The 17,045-nt window shown below is 43.7% G+C and overlaps 2 long non-coding RNA genes across 2 annotated transcripts in view; one reads left to right on the plus strand and one right to left on the minus strand.

The window, feature by feature from the left end:
• The window catches only part of LOC144587579 (uncharacterized), a 127,030-nt gene that overhangs the window by 78,499 nt on the left and 31,486 nt on the right, over window positions 1-17,045 (plus strand). The gene's annotated exons all lie outside the window — the stretch shown is intronic.
• Window positions 4,937-15,757, minus strand: LOC144587576 (uncharacterized). The gene is made up of 2 exons (XR_013542723.1): window positions 15,706-15,757; window positions 4,937-9,172 (listed from the first exon to the last, which is right to left on the minus strand). It is a non-coding gene; the product is annotated as an uncharacterized LOC144587576 (long non-coding RNA).

A 17,045-nucleotide genomic window follows, 5' to 3' on the forward strand; every position in this document is an offset into this window, starting at 1 on the left:
AGCCCTAATGCATTTTGGAGCAAAATTTAATATTAATTAATATTAATATTATTTTCGGGGAAACACGGTAGTAGTGCAATATATGACTGGGAAACAGATGCACAGCAGAGATGGTCTTGATTCCATCCCAGCATGCAAATACAAAACTGCTCAATTTGTGTCTGTCATACCACTGCAAGCCTACTTATGAGGATTGGTTTTTGTCTGTTTTGCAATTAAATAGAGCCTTGTGGTGCAGTGGTTAAACGGCTGTACTGCAGCCAAAACTGTGCTCACGACCTGGGGTTCAATCCCAGGTAGCGGCTCAAGGTTGACTCAGCCTTCTATCCTTCCCAGGTCGGTAAAATGAGTACCCAGCTTGCTGGGGTGGGGAGCAATGTGGAGCCTGCATAATTAACTTGTAAACCGCCCAGAGAGTGCTTGAAGCACTATGGGGTGGTATATAAGCAGCACGCTTTGCTTTGCTTTACTGTACAGCAAATATTATTAAATATACAGTAATTTTAACTGACTTCTAGATATGAATCTGATCTCCCTTGATATGTGAACATAGCATCTGGTTGAAGTGCTTCTAAGAGTTGTTTCTACACTATGGAAGAAGAGCCTCCTGGATGAATAAGACTTATTAAATTACGACATACGTATGCAAAGCTCATTGACTGCGTGTCTATAACCTACTTGGGATTAACAACTAGATTTAGCTTGAAGCCAGCATTCCTGTCCTTGGAAAGGTGTCCCAGGAGCTGTAGGAACTTATGGGTCTTTCTCTTCCAAGTGTGGAGGGAGATGCCTGCCTTCAGAAGGGGAGACTTGATCTTGGAATCCACATCCTAGCTGCACGAGAGAGCTCCACAATCTTCCCTCCAGGTCCTCAGAGCTGTGACACAGAAGCAAAAACACACCTGTAGCTGTACTAGAAAAGCACACTTCCAAAACCACCAGCAAATCTTTACCATCCCTTAAGCAACAGTTAATGGTAGGAAACTTGTAAGAAGGGGAGGACTCAGGAAGAGAAAACAGGTGAAACCTTCTTCTTTCTCCTCTGCCTTCCCAGTATGATTCTGACAGGGCTTTGTCTATGATAGATCCTCCATCTTCAATTCTTCCCCAAAAAGTGAAGGCTGGGGCAGTAGAATAAATAACAATAGCAGTCTTTGAACTGCAGAGCTGGAAGGGACCCGACGGATCATCAAGTCCAGCCCCTGTCAAGGAGGCCCAGTGGGGAATCGAACTCCCAATGCCCGGCTACAGCCACGGAGCTATCCAGCCTTTCTGTATCGATGCAGTGTGCCTCGAATTGCTGTGCACAACCCAAAACCCCACCCACCTTTGCATGTGAGAAAAAATGTACAAATGACAATAATGCCCAGAAATCAGGGAAGTGTCCAAATCAGGTGGGACACAGATATTTGTGTATTTCTGGACCATCTAAAGGGCCTTTCAAGAACTTCCCGGCTACTCGCTCTCTTGCCATTTTGCACGTCTTGAGAATGCCACATTTGCTCCAGTATTTTCAGGGGGTGGGATCAAAATGCTGACATTTGGAAAACAAACCAACCAACCAACCAACCTAGTGCCCGTTGCTATAGCAAAAGAATGAAGTGCCAAAGTAGAAGATGACTGACAACTAAAGCCTCAAAAAAGAAAAAAAGAAAAGAAAAGAAAAGCCAAAACCTTCCCTAGAAAGCCTAATCACAGAGCTCCTGGGTAAGGCATAGACAGATCTCATCAAACTCTACCTATTCCCCTCCACACCACTGAGCAACTGTTCTGCACCCAGGCTTTGCAAGGAGAGGGTGGTACATTGCTTTTTAGAGTGGCTTTTCTTTTAGGTAGCTACACCAAGTCTTCTAATCACATTTGGGACCGAGTGTATGTGAATGTGGGTTGGGTGGCTAACTCCCTTGTGCATGTTTTGATGTGGATCTGTATTAAAACTTCATCTCCTGACTCCCAATCTGGAAATAACGACATGAACCCGAAAACAAATTGTTTCAGGCCACCCCCAGAATAGCTTGGGATGAGGCTGCCAGCTATACAGTGAAGATTTGATAGGATGGTTCTAGCGTACTCCACCAGAAACCTTAGCTGTAAGAAAAGGTTATCTTGATCTGCTTGGCATGACATAGAAAGCAGCTACTGGCAAGGATTCTCTGTGAATGAATAGAGGGGGTGCCTCGCCCTAGGTCTCTAGGGTGAAAGTCTACCTTCCTGGAAACGTGCAACCAGTTGAATTCAATAATGGAAGAGCCGGTAAATACTGCACTGGAGACCTAGAGCTGCTTGTTAGAAGGTGCCTTGGCAAGTCACCCTGGGCTTGAAATCTGATTCTTCTGACAGCCACTGCATGCAAGGAACATCCACTGGGAGGCAATGTCTTACAAGCACAAAGTTGAACTGCATTGTCAAAATTGGGGGCTGGGGGTGGGGGAGAGACACACACAGCTTACAGGAAATGTTAAAAGGATGACTTAAAGTATGGAATTATTTGCTCTGGGTCAGAGGTGGCCAAATGACCCTGGCCTAGCCTCCCATTAGGGAAGTCCAGGATAAGATTCTGGCGATAATGCACGGAAGGCTCTTTTCCTGCTGGAAAGGCCCGCCTTGGCTGCCTTCACAGCTAAGCCCCTTGCCTGCAGAGCAGATCTCAAGGGAAAAAAAAGCTGCTTCTACCAACTGCCCATCTTAACCTTCCAGTGCAGAGTTAGTGATGATGGACGCTTGGGAGTGGCCGTGCTTGGAAGCAGTGAGGTAGGGCTGAAAAAGTTACCAGCAACTAGCTAAAATTCAAGGTCACTAAGATGTACTGAAGTTCCATTCTGAAAGTGGCATAAAAGGGGAACATTTTTGGTGCTACTGGTAAATATCCAAAAAGCTACTTGTAATGGTTATTTTAAGGTATTTTAAAGATATTTTGTTAGGACATTTTCAAGTTGTGTGCCATTCTTTTTTTCAATCCTAAAAAGGTTCCCCCCTCCTCCTTAAATACTGGAAAGTAACTGCCCCCCGTGTATTCCTCCCCTACCCCCGCCATGCCAATGAGGCCGACACAGTGTCCAGCATTAATTTCTCAACACATGCTTGTAAGTGCAATCAGCTGAGTGCACTTTGAGCATTGCCATGGTCAGGAGTCTGTGCTGGAACAAATGCTTTTAACTGAGAGCACGTATAAATATTTCTACACATCCTGACGCTCAACCCATGAAGAAATTACTGACATCTTGAAGAAGAGGATATTAGGAACAGGATTAAACAGCAGGAATCCTATTGCTTAGCATAGTAAACAATAGCTGGAGTAGACCCATTTAATCAGTGGGGATTGGTGACCCAACTCCTCCATAAATTCTTTTGCTTTGAGGAGCCTGTTCTAGTTGTGAGATTACACTAAGCAACAGGATTTCAGCCTGTTTCTGTAGCCTCATCACCCCCACAGTTTCAACCCTCCCCACCTTCAGGCTACAGTATAATGACTGGATAGGGCAACTGTTACAGCTTAAGCTGTTTTATAGGGCAGGGGTGGGCAAATAAATTTCTATAGGGGGGGCCACATGAAAAATCTGAACTGTGTTCGGGGGCCGAGAACCAACTTGACTTAAAAATAAAATGAAACAGTGATGTTATGATTGTTTTTATTTTAAACTTGTTAATCTTCACAAATATTAAAGAGGTTTTTGTGGTATGTTAAAGATAAGCAACCAATCAACTTTAAAGAAAAGGCTATAAATGGTTTTGATGTCCGGCGGGCCGGACAGGAGTGGCTTGCGGGCCGTATGTGGCCCTCGGGCCGCACTTTGCCCAGGTCTGTTATAGGAGGAGGCTCACGGCACAGTGGGTTTACTGCAGTACTGTATTGTAGTCAAGAATCTGGTAAAAACCTGAGTTTGATCCCAACGGGCTCAGGTAGCTGGCTTAAGGTTGTCTTGACCGTCTTTCCATCCAAGGTTGGGTAAAATGGATACCCAGCTCACAAGAGTGTAGCCTGCATCATTGAATTGTAAAATGCCTAGAGAGTGCTTTAAGTAAGCACACTTTGATTTTTACAGGGAAGTAAAAAGAGCTGTGACCATGATACTGTATTGACCTAAATTCTTTGGAGAAAGAACTGCTCAAAGTGTAGCAAACTCGTAAGTCTTTAATATTTAGCCAATATTTATTTTCCAGGCAGCGTTTGGTGGCTAAAAACCATCCAGGGTTCCTGCTAGAGCTCCGATTAACATAAATTGCCAATAGCAGCAAAGATTTCACGTGGACAGGTGAGGAAAGTATTAATTCACGTGCATGAGTTAGTGAAGCAATCCCCTCAAGGCGCAAAATCATCTGTGTTAAGAGGAAACTGTCCTCATAGAAACATAGTTTGCATCCGGCACTTATTCTACTCCTTTGGTATAAATATACCATTAAATATGCCCCCAGCATTGCTTTTTTTTCCTGAGGGCCTCAGTCAACAAAAACAATCCATCCTCACAAAGGAACTATTTGTGTGGTTCCAAAGTTTCAGCCTACCTCCGTCAAGGTTCAGGAGGAGCTTACGAAAAGCCGTAGACACAGGACACGGTCCCAGTTTATCTCCCTCCAGTGGAAAAGGAAATGAGAGCCCTCAGGGGCTAATAATAAGTAACTTAATCAGCATTTTCTTTGCGGATTAATGGGGTATGACTGTTTGCTATATGAGTTGGGGGGGGGGAAATGGAGGAAAAAATGGAGGAAAAAGAGATCTAGTTGGATCACCAAGTCTTGCAGTTCTCATTGCTCTGTACGCTTGGATGTATTAAGATCCAGTCACATATGCATAGTATGTCACAGTGTCTTGGGATATGAAAGGACCAAACAAAAATGGGCTGTGATCTTTCTCTGAAGCCCTTTACTCACTCACTCACTCACTCACTCACTCACTCACTCACTCACTCACTCACTCACTCACTCACTCACTCACTTATTTAATATGCCACCCACACTACCCAAAGGTCTCTGGGTAGCTTACAACATTTAAAATACTGTACAATAAAAACTCATAACAATTAAAATGCAATTAAAATATATATAAAAATTGCCATCGGACCCACAGCTAATATTATTTCAATTAAAAGCCTTCTGGAACAGGAAGGTTTTGACCTGGCGCCAAAATGTCATCAGCGTCGGGACCAGACGGGACGGCATTCCATAGTCTTGTAGGCATTGGTTGAGCTGCTGTGATGTCACAGAAAATTCACTTCTATGTGAATAATCCTACACCCAGCAAAGCTAAGGAGAGAAAGAAAATGGAAGTTTAGCTGAGTAGGGGGGGAAATTGCACAGTGCCTGCTGGACAGGATGTGGGACAATGTGAGTGAAAAAATGGTTTGGAAGACACCAAGATCATGGCCAGGTTGGCATCGGCCAAGTTGGCAAGCACACAAGGCAGCTGTAAGACTGGTAATATGATTACTGTAGTAGTAGTAGTAGTAGTAGTAGTAGTAGTAGTAGTAGTAGTAGTTGTTGTTGTTGTTGTTGTTGTTGTTGTTGTTGTTGTGTGCTGTCAAGTTGCCTCTGACTTTTGGCGACCCTATGAACGAGAGATCTCCATCATGTCCTCAACAGCCGTGCTCAGCTCCTGCAAACTCAATCCTGTGGCTTCCTTGAGGGAGTCAGTCCATCTCATATTTGGTCTTCCTCTTTTCCTGCTGCCTTTCACCTTTCCCAGCATGATTGTCTTTTCCAGGAAATCCTGTGCTTCTCACGATGTGCCCAAAGTAGGACAGTCTCAGTTTCATCATTTTTACCTCCAGAGATAGTTCAGGCATGATTTGCTCTAGGACTAAGTTGTTCATTTTTCTGGCAACCCAGGTCATCTGCAAAGCTCTCCTCCAGCAACACACGTCAAATGAATGAGTTTTTTTCCCCTGTCAGCTTTTTTCACCATCCAGTTTCCACACCCTTACTTGGTGACTGGAAATACAAGAGTGTACATTATCTTGGACTTAGTCCCCAATGCCACATCCTTACGCCTGGCGAACTTTTCTAGTTTCTTCATTGCTGCTCTTCCGAGTCTCGGTCTTCTTCTGATTTCTTCACAGCAGTCTCCCACGTGAGAGCTACAGCTCTATATTTTGCAGTAATGGTAAAGTTCAAAGTTTTTGAAAGGGCGGTAAACAAAGAAAGGGTATTAAAAGAAGAAGACTGAAGGATTACAAATTGAAAGACTGGTGGGCAATATTTTCCTTTATGAGTAGTTCTTTTGAGAAGGGGAATATTAAAGCCCAGGCAGGAAAGTATGAAGGAGGGGCCATGGTGTGCATGCAACTGAACATAGCTAAGATTGTATAGCCCCTAAAGTCTGTAACTCCCTAAGAGTCATTATTTTGAAAGTCAGCTACACAACATGAAAAGGTAGTGCATTCTGCCTGGGACTTTTGCTGGAAGAAAGTGGGCCAGTAACATTGTCTGGAACACTGCTGTGTTTTCTCGTCCTGTACAATCATACAACTTGACAATGTTGCAAAGCTTCAGGGCTACCCAGTGTGTACATGCATGCATTCAGTCTGGTATAAAAACAATGGAAAACAATATTTTTGGTCCATTGGTCAAGTTGGCTGTTACACCTACTCTTGGGAAGTTGGAAGGGGGTAGCAAATGTTTTATTTAAGCCTGCAGCTCAACTGTAAGGGAATTTAAAGGACCACAATAAGGTAAAATCTGTTGCAGATTTCTAGTAAAATTCTGTTTGCTATACAATAGAAGGGCAGGGATCCACAGAGGAGAATAGCTACAAGTCCCCTACATAGTCCACTCCTTCCTCGTTACTGCCACTTAAAGTCTCAATATGTTACTCTGAGACATTTGTAGGAGAAAGAAGAAAAACATTTCTTTGCCTTCTGCAGTTGCTTTTTACAGACTCGTGCATGCTGCTTTCTTTACTGCACACATACTTAGCAGGCAACTGAACAGATCAACAGCAAACAACAGTTACCACCAGACTAAAGAGAGAGAAAAAGCTCACAGCTGAGAGCCAGGACTCTCCTTGAACTCAAAGGCTGGAAGGAGCAATTGGTTAGTGCTGGCTAGACAATCCACCCCAATCAAAAAATTCCTCCCAGTCACACAAACTACAGACAGCATGCTACGTTGTAAATAAAACTCCAACCAAAACTCCAAGTTCTGCACTATATGCCAGTTTCATTGACAATCCAAGCTGATCCAGGCCAAATAAATTCCTACAGCAGTGGCTTCCGTTCTTTTCGCTCTCCTCATTGAGAGGCAGACCCACATAACTCACTTGGAGGAGAAATGTGCAGGGGAATCTAACTGTACTTTCCTTTGGATCGCTCCTTCCCCTTCACCGCAGAAATTGCTGCTCCCAATCAAACCCTTTCCTGCGTGTTTCATGCACTCAGCACCCATTAGGAAACAACCCACTGATCCCTTTTCTAGTGCCAGCAAGTGCTCTCAGCACCACTCCCCAAGTGGCTTGCATGCAGCAGTTCTCTCTTCCAGGAAGTAGGATCCGGTCCCTGCATCTGAGGTCCCATAAACCTCCCAAGCTCTCCTTTAGACCTTGGAGAAGGCACAAAAATATTTCTCACCTAAGGTGCTATTTATCCTAAAACCATCCCTTTAAAAACCTAGGAGTTGAAAAGGTGGGGGAGGGTCGTTGCAGTGTTGCTGAAGTCAAACAAATTTCATGTTCTGATTCACACTGTATTCAGCTGCAAGCCCTAACTGATGCTTGTCACATTTAAATATTTATCAGCCTTTTTTTGTGGAGTTCTGAGGTCCAAAATGGGTTTATGGGTATGGACTTTAATCAAGCCCTGTGAGCGCTAAGCAGAGTTGCCAGTGGACCAAGGGTGGAGAGGGTGAACTCTTTTTTCATCCAGAAAGAAATTTGTAGAAGAAATTTGCAGGAGGAGATTTTACTCCACAGAGATGCACATGATTACTTCTGGTGCCTGGGTATCAGAGTGCTATAAATAACCCATGAGTGGAGAAAGAGCCCAACCTAGATTTGCTTGAGAGCTTCTACTGTGCCATGGAGGCAGCAGAGATGAGATAGTAATAAATCAAAATATGGAGTGTAAAAAAAATACTTGGGTAAGGAAGGGGTGGGATTTCCGTGCCCTGCATAAAGTAAGTTTTGTTCCTGTGGATTTTCTACCCAACGTTTAACCTCTGAAGCAATAGTTCTCCTTGACTAAGAATATTAAAAACAAATAAAACACATTTCAGAAGTGCTGACATGTTAGTTTCTACCTGAAGGATTACACAGAAGACATTGGATATATTCAGTCTAGACCAGAGAAAACAGATAGGAAGATATGAGAACATGCTTGAAATATTTGGACAAAAAGAAAAAGTTGAAGATGCACTTGTAGAAAAAGACAACAATTTATTTGTGTTCTGCTTCCCCTTGATTTCAGTTTATTGATTACCAGGGTATGTGTCCCACTCAATGTAGTCTCAATGGCCGTGGGAGGATATCATGACCCCCAGACCTGCCTAAGGTTGTCAACTAGGATAACCAGCAAGTCTTAACTGCCGCCGCCACCACCCATTCTATATTCTAGTTTTCAGAACAGGAGAACTTCTGGATTTAAAAAAAAAAATCAGTACCAGATGGCGACCGCTCTCAAAAATGGTACAGCTCAAACCCTACATACCTCATACACTCTTAATACGGTCCATCTGGGTTTTTTCCCCACAACCACATTGTGGATTTTCCAAAGCAAAATCACCACACCACCACCCTTATCATCCACCATTTTGTGAGCACAGCAGGATGGTAGAAAGGAAGTTTATTGTTCAGTCGTTAAGTCGTGTCCGACTCTTCATGACCCCATGGACCAGAGCACGCCAGGCCCTCCTGTCTTCCACTGCCTCCTGGAGTGGAAGACTGTTTATTTAAAGAAAATATTCATTATAGGCAGAAGAATATTGCTAAGTTTAAAATGACTGCTCTTAAGCAATACATGTATTTTCAAAACCAATGATTCATACATATTCAATTAGTATAAAGATACTTGGGGTCAGTGACTGGATTGCAGTTCATGTTTTCTGTGATGAAATACTGTAGCTGGTTTTCTGGTCATCCCTTTCAACCCTCATCCAGTGAGGAAAGCTGGTTGGTTTTAAGGTCCTGTCATCATAGGACGGGGCATGTGGCAAGTTCATTGGGTTGGTGTAGAGAGTGAGGAATCAACTGTTGGTTAAAAAAAAACAACCAAGAGGAAATCTGTTCATACGCACAATAAAAACCTTTATTTATGTTTAAATAATATTTAATAACATTTTAGTTCTGTTTCAACCCCCAGCAGTGAACAGCTCACATAAAAGCATAAACGACACATTAATAAATGTCTAAAATCGTAAGTTACAAATATGTAAAATCAGAAGTTTAAGACCACACGTTTACAAACATCTAAAGTTGCAAATATCTAACATCACAGACTAAAGATGTTGCAATACGTAAAAGCAAAATAAGAAAGGCAGAAATCAAAGAGAAATGGACCATGTGCTTACTTCCCCAAAGCCTAGCCTAATAGATATTTTTTTGTACCAGAAGTCTAACAGACCAAAGTTTGGGAGGCAGCTAGATCCATGAGGGAAGAGAATTCCATAAATAACTAAACTTCTATGTTACTGGAACTTTTGAGGTGACTACACCAATTCCATTCTCCTAGAAAGGAACCTCTCCTCCTGAGTCACCTTTGTCTCATGTAGTTGGATAGGGAAAGACCCTGCCCTGGTTGGAAGGTGGATGACTCTCTCCAGACACCCCTGGCTGTCTCCTGCCCTGTAATTCTCTCCCTACATGGAGACTCTTTGGTTCTATCGCTTGATGATTCACCACCTTGGTCACAAGGGTGACCATCTAGGAATCTTGTAATAAAGGACTGAGGATAAAAGAGACAGTCTATATTTGGCCACAACGACAGACAAAAGAGGATGGCATGCATGGAGCAGAGGGCAAACCACAGGAGAGGTCCTGAATACAATTAAGGTCACAGAGGTCATGGAAACCTTTACTGTAGCCAGCAACCTAATGCAGAAATTGTAATGGTTGAAGAGGAGGCAAATGGGAAAGCTAGAAAACAGCTCAGGCCATTGTGGCTGTTCAGTTTTCCAACAGCAAACGTGGAAGTGGCTGCAGTGATGTTGAGAGGTCTAGTCTCCTGCTGGCACAACCAAGCTGCTTCTGTACCTGCAGCTACCTGTATGGAATGCTGAATGGGATACAAGTGGACCCTCTAATTACGGAATTAATCCGTATTGGGACGGTGGCTGCAGGTTGAAAAGTCTGTAGGTCGAGTCTCCATTGACCTACAATGCATTGAAAACCAATTAATCCCATAACTGGCCATTTTTGTTCCATTTTTGTTCCATTTTGGTTTTTTTTCTGGTCTGTAGGTCGATTCTCTGGCTGCAAGTCGAACCTAAATTTTGCAGCCAGAGAAGTCTGTAACTCGAAAAGTCTGTAAGTCGAGCCGTCTGTAAGTCGAGGGTCCACTGTACTGGCCTAACTATTAACCATTGAGCTCAGACTACATGGCACATTGTATCTCTTGCTGATGATCCCGGTTTGGGCATGGCAGCAGAAACCCTCAATACAGATATCAGTTTCTATATTAAAAGCAATACTGAAATATAGAAATCAGTTTCCATCAATGCAAGCAGGGTGGCAGAATCATTCAGAACACGGCCAAAGAGCCCAAAAAACCCACAACGGCCATTAGATCCCAGCCATGAAAGCCTTCGCGAATACATAGAATCATTCAGTATCGAAATCCAGCTGTATCTGCTCTGATAAACATGGCGACTGGGCTGCTGTTGTTGTTTTTCTTAACTAAATGATTTTGTCCTGAACTTTTAAGTTGCTAGGCTTAGCTTCCATCCTTCACCAAAAACCCAAGGCTTTTCATCAAAAGGTAGATTATAAATGTTATAAATTCTATTTTAAAAAATTAAGCCGTTTACCCAAATTTTAGGCAGGTGAGAAATTAAGGAGTCACGGATGTTGTGCATACAATCTGACTGTGAAGCATAGCGGGGGGGGGGGGGGACCCAGGAAACCCAAAAGCGAAGAAGGTGATCTTGGAACTAGGTGTGCGGGCAAAGTACACTGCCAAACGGAGTTCTTGATGTAGCAATATGTAAACACTATGGGAGTGTGTGCTGTAAAAACACACGGACGCAAAGGCATTCCGAACAGATTAGCCAATAGGGTGGAAAAGGACAGCCCCAAAATAGCATGTCTGTAATGTGGCAGAAGGAAGAAAGCAGGAGGGGGGGTAGATTTCCCGAAATAAAAGGTGGAATCAGGACTGGGTGTAGCTATCTAAGAGTATAATCAGACGGGGGGGGGGCTTGTCCTGCTGTTTGGGACGGCCTGTTTTGCTCCTTTTGCTGGTGAACAGGTAACGTACTGTAACTGCTAGATTTGGAAGAGGTAGCCGTGTTAGTCTGTGCAAGCATGTCAGGCAAAATCCAAAGAAACAAAATGAAACAATACAAAAATAAAAAAGACAAAAAGTAGACATGGATGACTCCATGAAAGCTTACATTAAAATATACGTAATGGTTAGTATTTAAAGTGCCACATGGTTTCTCTCTCTCTCTTTGTTTTGTTTTGTTTTGTCTCTTTGGGTTTATAATTGCTAGGGTGACTCGGCCCATCCCCAGATCATTCCTATCTATACCTTTTCTGCACCCTTGACAAAAATAAAACATCCCCTGAAAATAAGCCCTAATGCATTTTTGGAGGAAAAAAATAATATAAGACTGTCTTATTTTTCAGGGAAACAGGGTAGCAGTCACTTCAGTGCTGTCTACAGTAGTAGGAAGATATCTTCCTACTACTGTCTACTAACTAGATTATTGAAATAATTAATGAAGCTGTGGTTTAATATCCTGATTTGAAATCAGAGATGAAATCATTTCCTCGCTTACGGACGTCATGGAAAATGGTCATTTCCCTAAGTGTGGTGGTTTTCCATTGTCATCTTTGATGAGGAGGGGGCAGAGGCATTGATGATCCATGCTGTTCTGCCATGCTTTCTTACACCAGGAACGTTGTTTGAACTGGACCAAAGTGTGCCCAGTCATATGTCCTCCAGATATTTTTGGATTGCTGTTCCCGTCGGCTGTCAGCAGCAGAGCCAATGGGGAAGGCTGGTGGAGGTTGTTGTTACTGCCTTTCGAGAGCCCACCCTTCCTCATAAGAGCTCAGAGTGGCTGTCGACCTACATTAAACCACACAGTTAAAAATCTCAAAACACAAATATAGCTAAAATCCCAAATTACCAAAAGGGGCAGGGGAAGGGGGGGGCGGACACCTAACTCACTGAGTTTGCTCAAATGTATTCAACACAATGCAAAGAGGGTGCTGTGAAATGTAAACCAAACTCTTGTTTATTCCTGAAAGCTTGAATAAATGGATATGCCAGAAAGACCAGCCCCTGAAGGACAGGAGTATGGCATGAAATAAAGAAAACAATGTGTGTGTGTGTGTGTGTGTGTGTGTGTGTGTGTGTGTGTGTGTGTGTGTGTGTGTGTGTGTGTGTGTGTGCGTGTGCGTGTGCGTGTGTGTGTGTGTGTGTGTGTGTGTGTGTGTGTGTGTGTGTTTTGGTGCACGTAGAATCACTCCATTTTGGTGTGATTCCAGCACCTGCCTTCACTGGGATCAAACCAAAGCAGAGCTTGTGGCTTTACATTTCCCTTCCATTTTCAATTCCCTGTATAGTAAATGGCTTAAGAAGATAGCCACTTCATGATATTGGGAAATTAAATACTTCCTCTGCTCCTCCCTAGAGGGGTAGAGGAAGGAAATTTGTTGTTGTTGTTTTAGTCCATTATGACAGCACTCATGTGCTATATGACTCAGAAGAAAATATATTTTTAAAAACTTCTTCCTGGAGGCACAGAGTGCCCCCCCCATTTGTTGTTGTTTACATACAGGAGGCAAAACAAATAGGGTCGCTTGAAGTGGGTATGAAATTTGGATGCAAAGATTGCACCAAATGGCATACCAGACCTCTACCCAACCCGAAGAGATCTTATTTAGCAAGATCCAATTGAGCCTTCCTGGAAGACTACCGGGAAAAGACCCTGATATTGGGAAAGTGTGAAGGCAAGAGGAGAAGGGGACGGCAGAGGACGAGATGGTTGGACAGTGTCATCGAAGCTACCAACATGAATTTGACCCAACTCCGGGAGACAGTGGAAGACAGGAGGGCCTGGCGTGCTCTGGTCCATGGGGTCACGAAGAGTCAGACACGACTAAACGACTAAACAACAACAAATTGAGCCTGTGTGAATAAGCCCTAAGAATGCAAACAGAAGATTTCAATCATGCATGATTGTGAAAGAAAGAGTGGCTTGAATGGCAGTGATCTCCTTTAAAGCAGTCCATCCAGATTCTGGGGAATTGCTCAAGCCTAGCCCTAAAAAACTAATAGACCAGATCAGTTGCAGGAGAGGGGTTGGGCTGGAATGTATTTCTATGTTGCGTGATCACCAGGATCACACCAGACTGCTCCACAAGTGATTCAAATTGAAAACTATTTCTCCATTTGATCACCCCCTAAATTCGATTCAGAACTTAGTCTTCAAGGTAGCATTCCTCAGAAAACTGCCAGGAAGCTTCAGGATCAGGCCATGTTGCTTCTTATATAGGAGCTTTGTGCTGCAGTGGTTAAGCTGCAGTACTGCAGTCAAAATTCTGCTTCTTTGCAGTTTGGTAAATCCTAGAAATAAATCCACTGGAGATTTTCCAGCAGGAAGGGTGGGGGTTGAGGGGAGGAAGCTGTATAATTGCATGCTAGCAAAATTTACACCACAGCATTCACCACTACAGTTCAGTATAACTGTTTGTGTATATTAAAACGAGGGGGGAAAAAGATTCCCAGGGAACAAGCATTTACCTTAGTTTTCATCATAGATGCCCATGAATAAATCAGCTCGAGTTCACTCAGACTTACATCTGCATCCTGAGGCATAGGATTTCACAGTAAACATCACTCCCACCCCGAAAAAGGAAAAGAAAAAAGAAAAAAGAAAAGAAAGGATGGGAATGGCACCCTTTTACTGTGGGTCTGGAGCAGCTCCCTTATAAAAAAAGGTGACAAATGTTTGGTGGGTGTGTTCTGTTTAGGAAAATAAAAGGTAAATAAGGGGAGACGGGAAGAGAAGTGTATAAAACTATGTATGATGTGAAGAAAGCAAATAAGGAGAAGTTCCCCCCCTCTTTTTTAAAACCAAAGCCCAGGGATCATCTGCCTGGCAACATAGTGAGAGAGTTAGGATTAGGCATCCTTCAGTCTCAAGAGACTATGGTAACGTGTTCTGTATGGAGGACTTGGAACAGCGTCTAGTGTGGCTGAAGAGGCCAATTTGAGAGTGACAATCTCTTCCACACTGAAGACAAATCCAATCTGTCCCCTGTCCAGCTCCCTGGTTTTGCTGCTTTTGTGACTTCCTCTTTGCCTCGGCCTGCTGGACAAGGGTCTCTTCAAAATGGGAGAGACCATGATGCACTGCCTGCCTCCAGGCTGAACGCTCAAATGTCAAGGTTTCCCATCTGTTGAGGTCCACTCCTAAGACCTTCAGATCCCGCTTACAGATACTTTTGTATCACAGCTGTGGTCTGCCTCTGGGGTGATTTCCCTGCGCTAGTTCTCCATATAGGAGATCTTTTGGAATCCGACCATCAGCCATTCTCACCACATGCCCAAGCCTATGTAGTCCTAGGACAGATCAAATAAAGTGTTCCTCTAAATTGCTGTTGTTGTTTAGTCATTTAGTTGTGTCCAACTCTTTGTGACCCCATGGACCAGAGCATGCCAGGCTATCCTGTCTTCCACTGCCTTCCGGAGCCGGGTCAAAGTCATGCTGGTAGCTTCGATGACACTGTCCAGCCATTTTGACCTCTGTCGCCCCCTTCTCCTCTTGCCTTCACACTTTCCCAACATCAGGGTCTTTTCCAGGGAATCTTCTCTTCTCATGAGATGGCCAACGTATTAGAGCCTCAGCTTCAGGATCTCTCCTTCCATTTCTTCCACTTTCAGTGCTTCCTGTCTGTCCAGTTCACAAACCAGGACTGGTTTGTCCCCATTTCTAGTACAGAGCATCGTTCCTCTAAGGTCTGCAAAAAGTTTAGTCATAACGAAATGACCATAGAGGCATCTTGGCAGATATTAAGTTACAGACCCCTGAAGTTACAAAGGCTGTAAAAACAATTGAATTTCCCATAGAAACATTTTTTTCTGGGATGTCAGGACCCCTGGATTTCCAGGCCGAGGAGACAGAGATTGTTTATAAATAGAGTCGGGGGGGGGAGGAGTGAACAGCAGAGTGAACTAAAACACATTTAAAAGCAACAAGTGTTTTGAATTGTTTTAGTTTATAATGTTTAATGGAACCCGCCCTGAGTAGACTTTGTCTAGTGGGGTGGGATAGAAATCTAATCAATCAATCAATCAATCAATCAATCAATCAATCAATCAATCAATCAATAATTAAACTTCACAGTGAATTATCATAAGCCATGGTGATTTGGTGCCAATTTGTCTGACTTTAAAAGGGGATTAAACAAATCCATGGACGTTACAGTCATCAACAGCTACTAGCCAGAACAGCTATATTTCGTCTCTGTCATCGGAGGCAATCAATTTTAATCAAACTTATGGTGACCCTTTTCAGGGTTTTCCAGGTAGAGCATAATCAGAAGTTACTTACCCTTCCCTTCTTTTCCGGGCGCTCTCTGGGACTGTGCAGCTGGCCCAAGGCCACACGCAGGAGGCCCAGCGGAGAATCAAATTCCCAACTTCTGGCTCTGGGCCAGATGCCTACATGACTGAGCGATCCAGCCAGCAATCAGAGGCAATAAGCTTCTGTATATCACTTGGGGAACCAGGGTTGCAGTTGCATTACTTGTGTTCTGCTATGGAGATCTCCAGAGTTAACTACCTGACCCAGGTGTGAAGACAGGATTGAACTAGAGATAAGGTGGTCCAGACTCCAGGCTGAGGAGACATCTCTGGCAGAGGAAGAGGTTTGTGCATTTGAGGTGGTTGAAAAGCTGGGGTAAAGGTAAAAGTTCCCCTTGACATTTTAGTCAGTCGTGTTCGATTCTAGGGGGCGGTGCTCATCCCCATTTCCAAGCCGTAGAGCCAGTGTTTGTCCGAAGACAGTTTCCGTTGTCACGTGGCCAGCGCGACTTAGACCCGAAAAGCTGGGGTACCCATCTCCAGATGGCACCTGAGATCACAGGCTCAATGTGAAGAGGTTTGTGTTCATTATATGCTTGTAGAATGTCAGTGCACATAAACCCATAAGCAAGGAGGGTGAGGGAAGAGCCCATGATTGCAGTACATGGGTCTATCATGCTATTGGAAGCCAAGCAGGAAGTGGCGCACCAAAATCACAGCTTGTGAGCTTTCTCACTGCCCAAACCCTGGTAGCCATGGTGGAGAGCCTGATTGAAAATGGTCCATGGATGAATATTGAGCCTTTTACAAGCTGCAGCAAAAGCACAGGGGATGAACCCCTCACTCCACCCCCACATATCACTTGTAACTATAAATAAGTCTACAGTGGTGCCTCGCTTGACGAGGATAATCCATTCCAGTGAAATTGCTGTAAAGCGAAATCCTTGTCAAGCGAAATAAAAAAGCCAATTGAAACGCATTGAAAACCGTTCAATGCATTCCAATGGGCGAAATACCTGCTTGTCGAGTGAAGACCCTCCATAGGGTGGCCATTTTCAGATGCCTGTGCAGTGAAAAATGCCTCCTAAAAACAGCGGGGAGCCATTTTGAGCAGCCAGTGGCCATTTTGAAAACCTGACAATCAGCTGTTTTGATCATCGTAATGCGAAGAATCGGTTCCCAAAGCAGGGAACTGATCGTCAGGAAGTGAAAAAAAGCCCATTAAAACATTGTTGTGAAGTGGATTTGTCATCAAGCGGGGTAATCGTGAAGCGGGGCACCACTGTATTTGGATAGACTTATGGGTAGACACATGGATGCGACAAGGCCACATGGTCTTCAAACCAATATAAATGCAAGAACAGGTGA

This window comes from Pogona vitticeps, chromosome 2 (assembly GCF_051106095.1).
Source record: "Pogona vitticeps strain Pit_001003342236 chromosome 2, PviZW2.1, whole genome shotgun sequence".
Classification (NCBI taxonomy): Eukaryota; Metazoa; Chordata; class Lepidosauria; order Squamata; family Agamidae; genus Pogona; species Pogona vitticeps.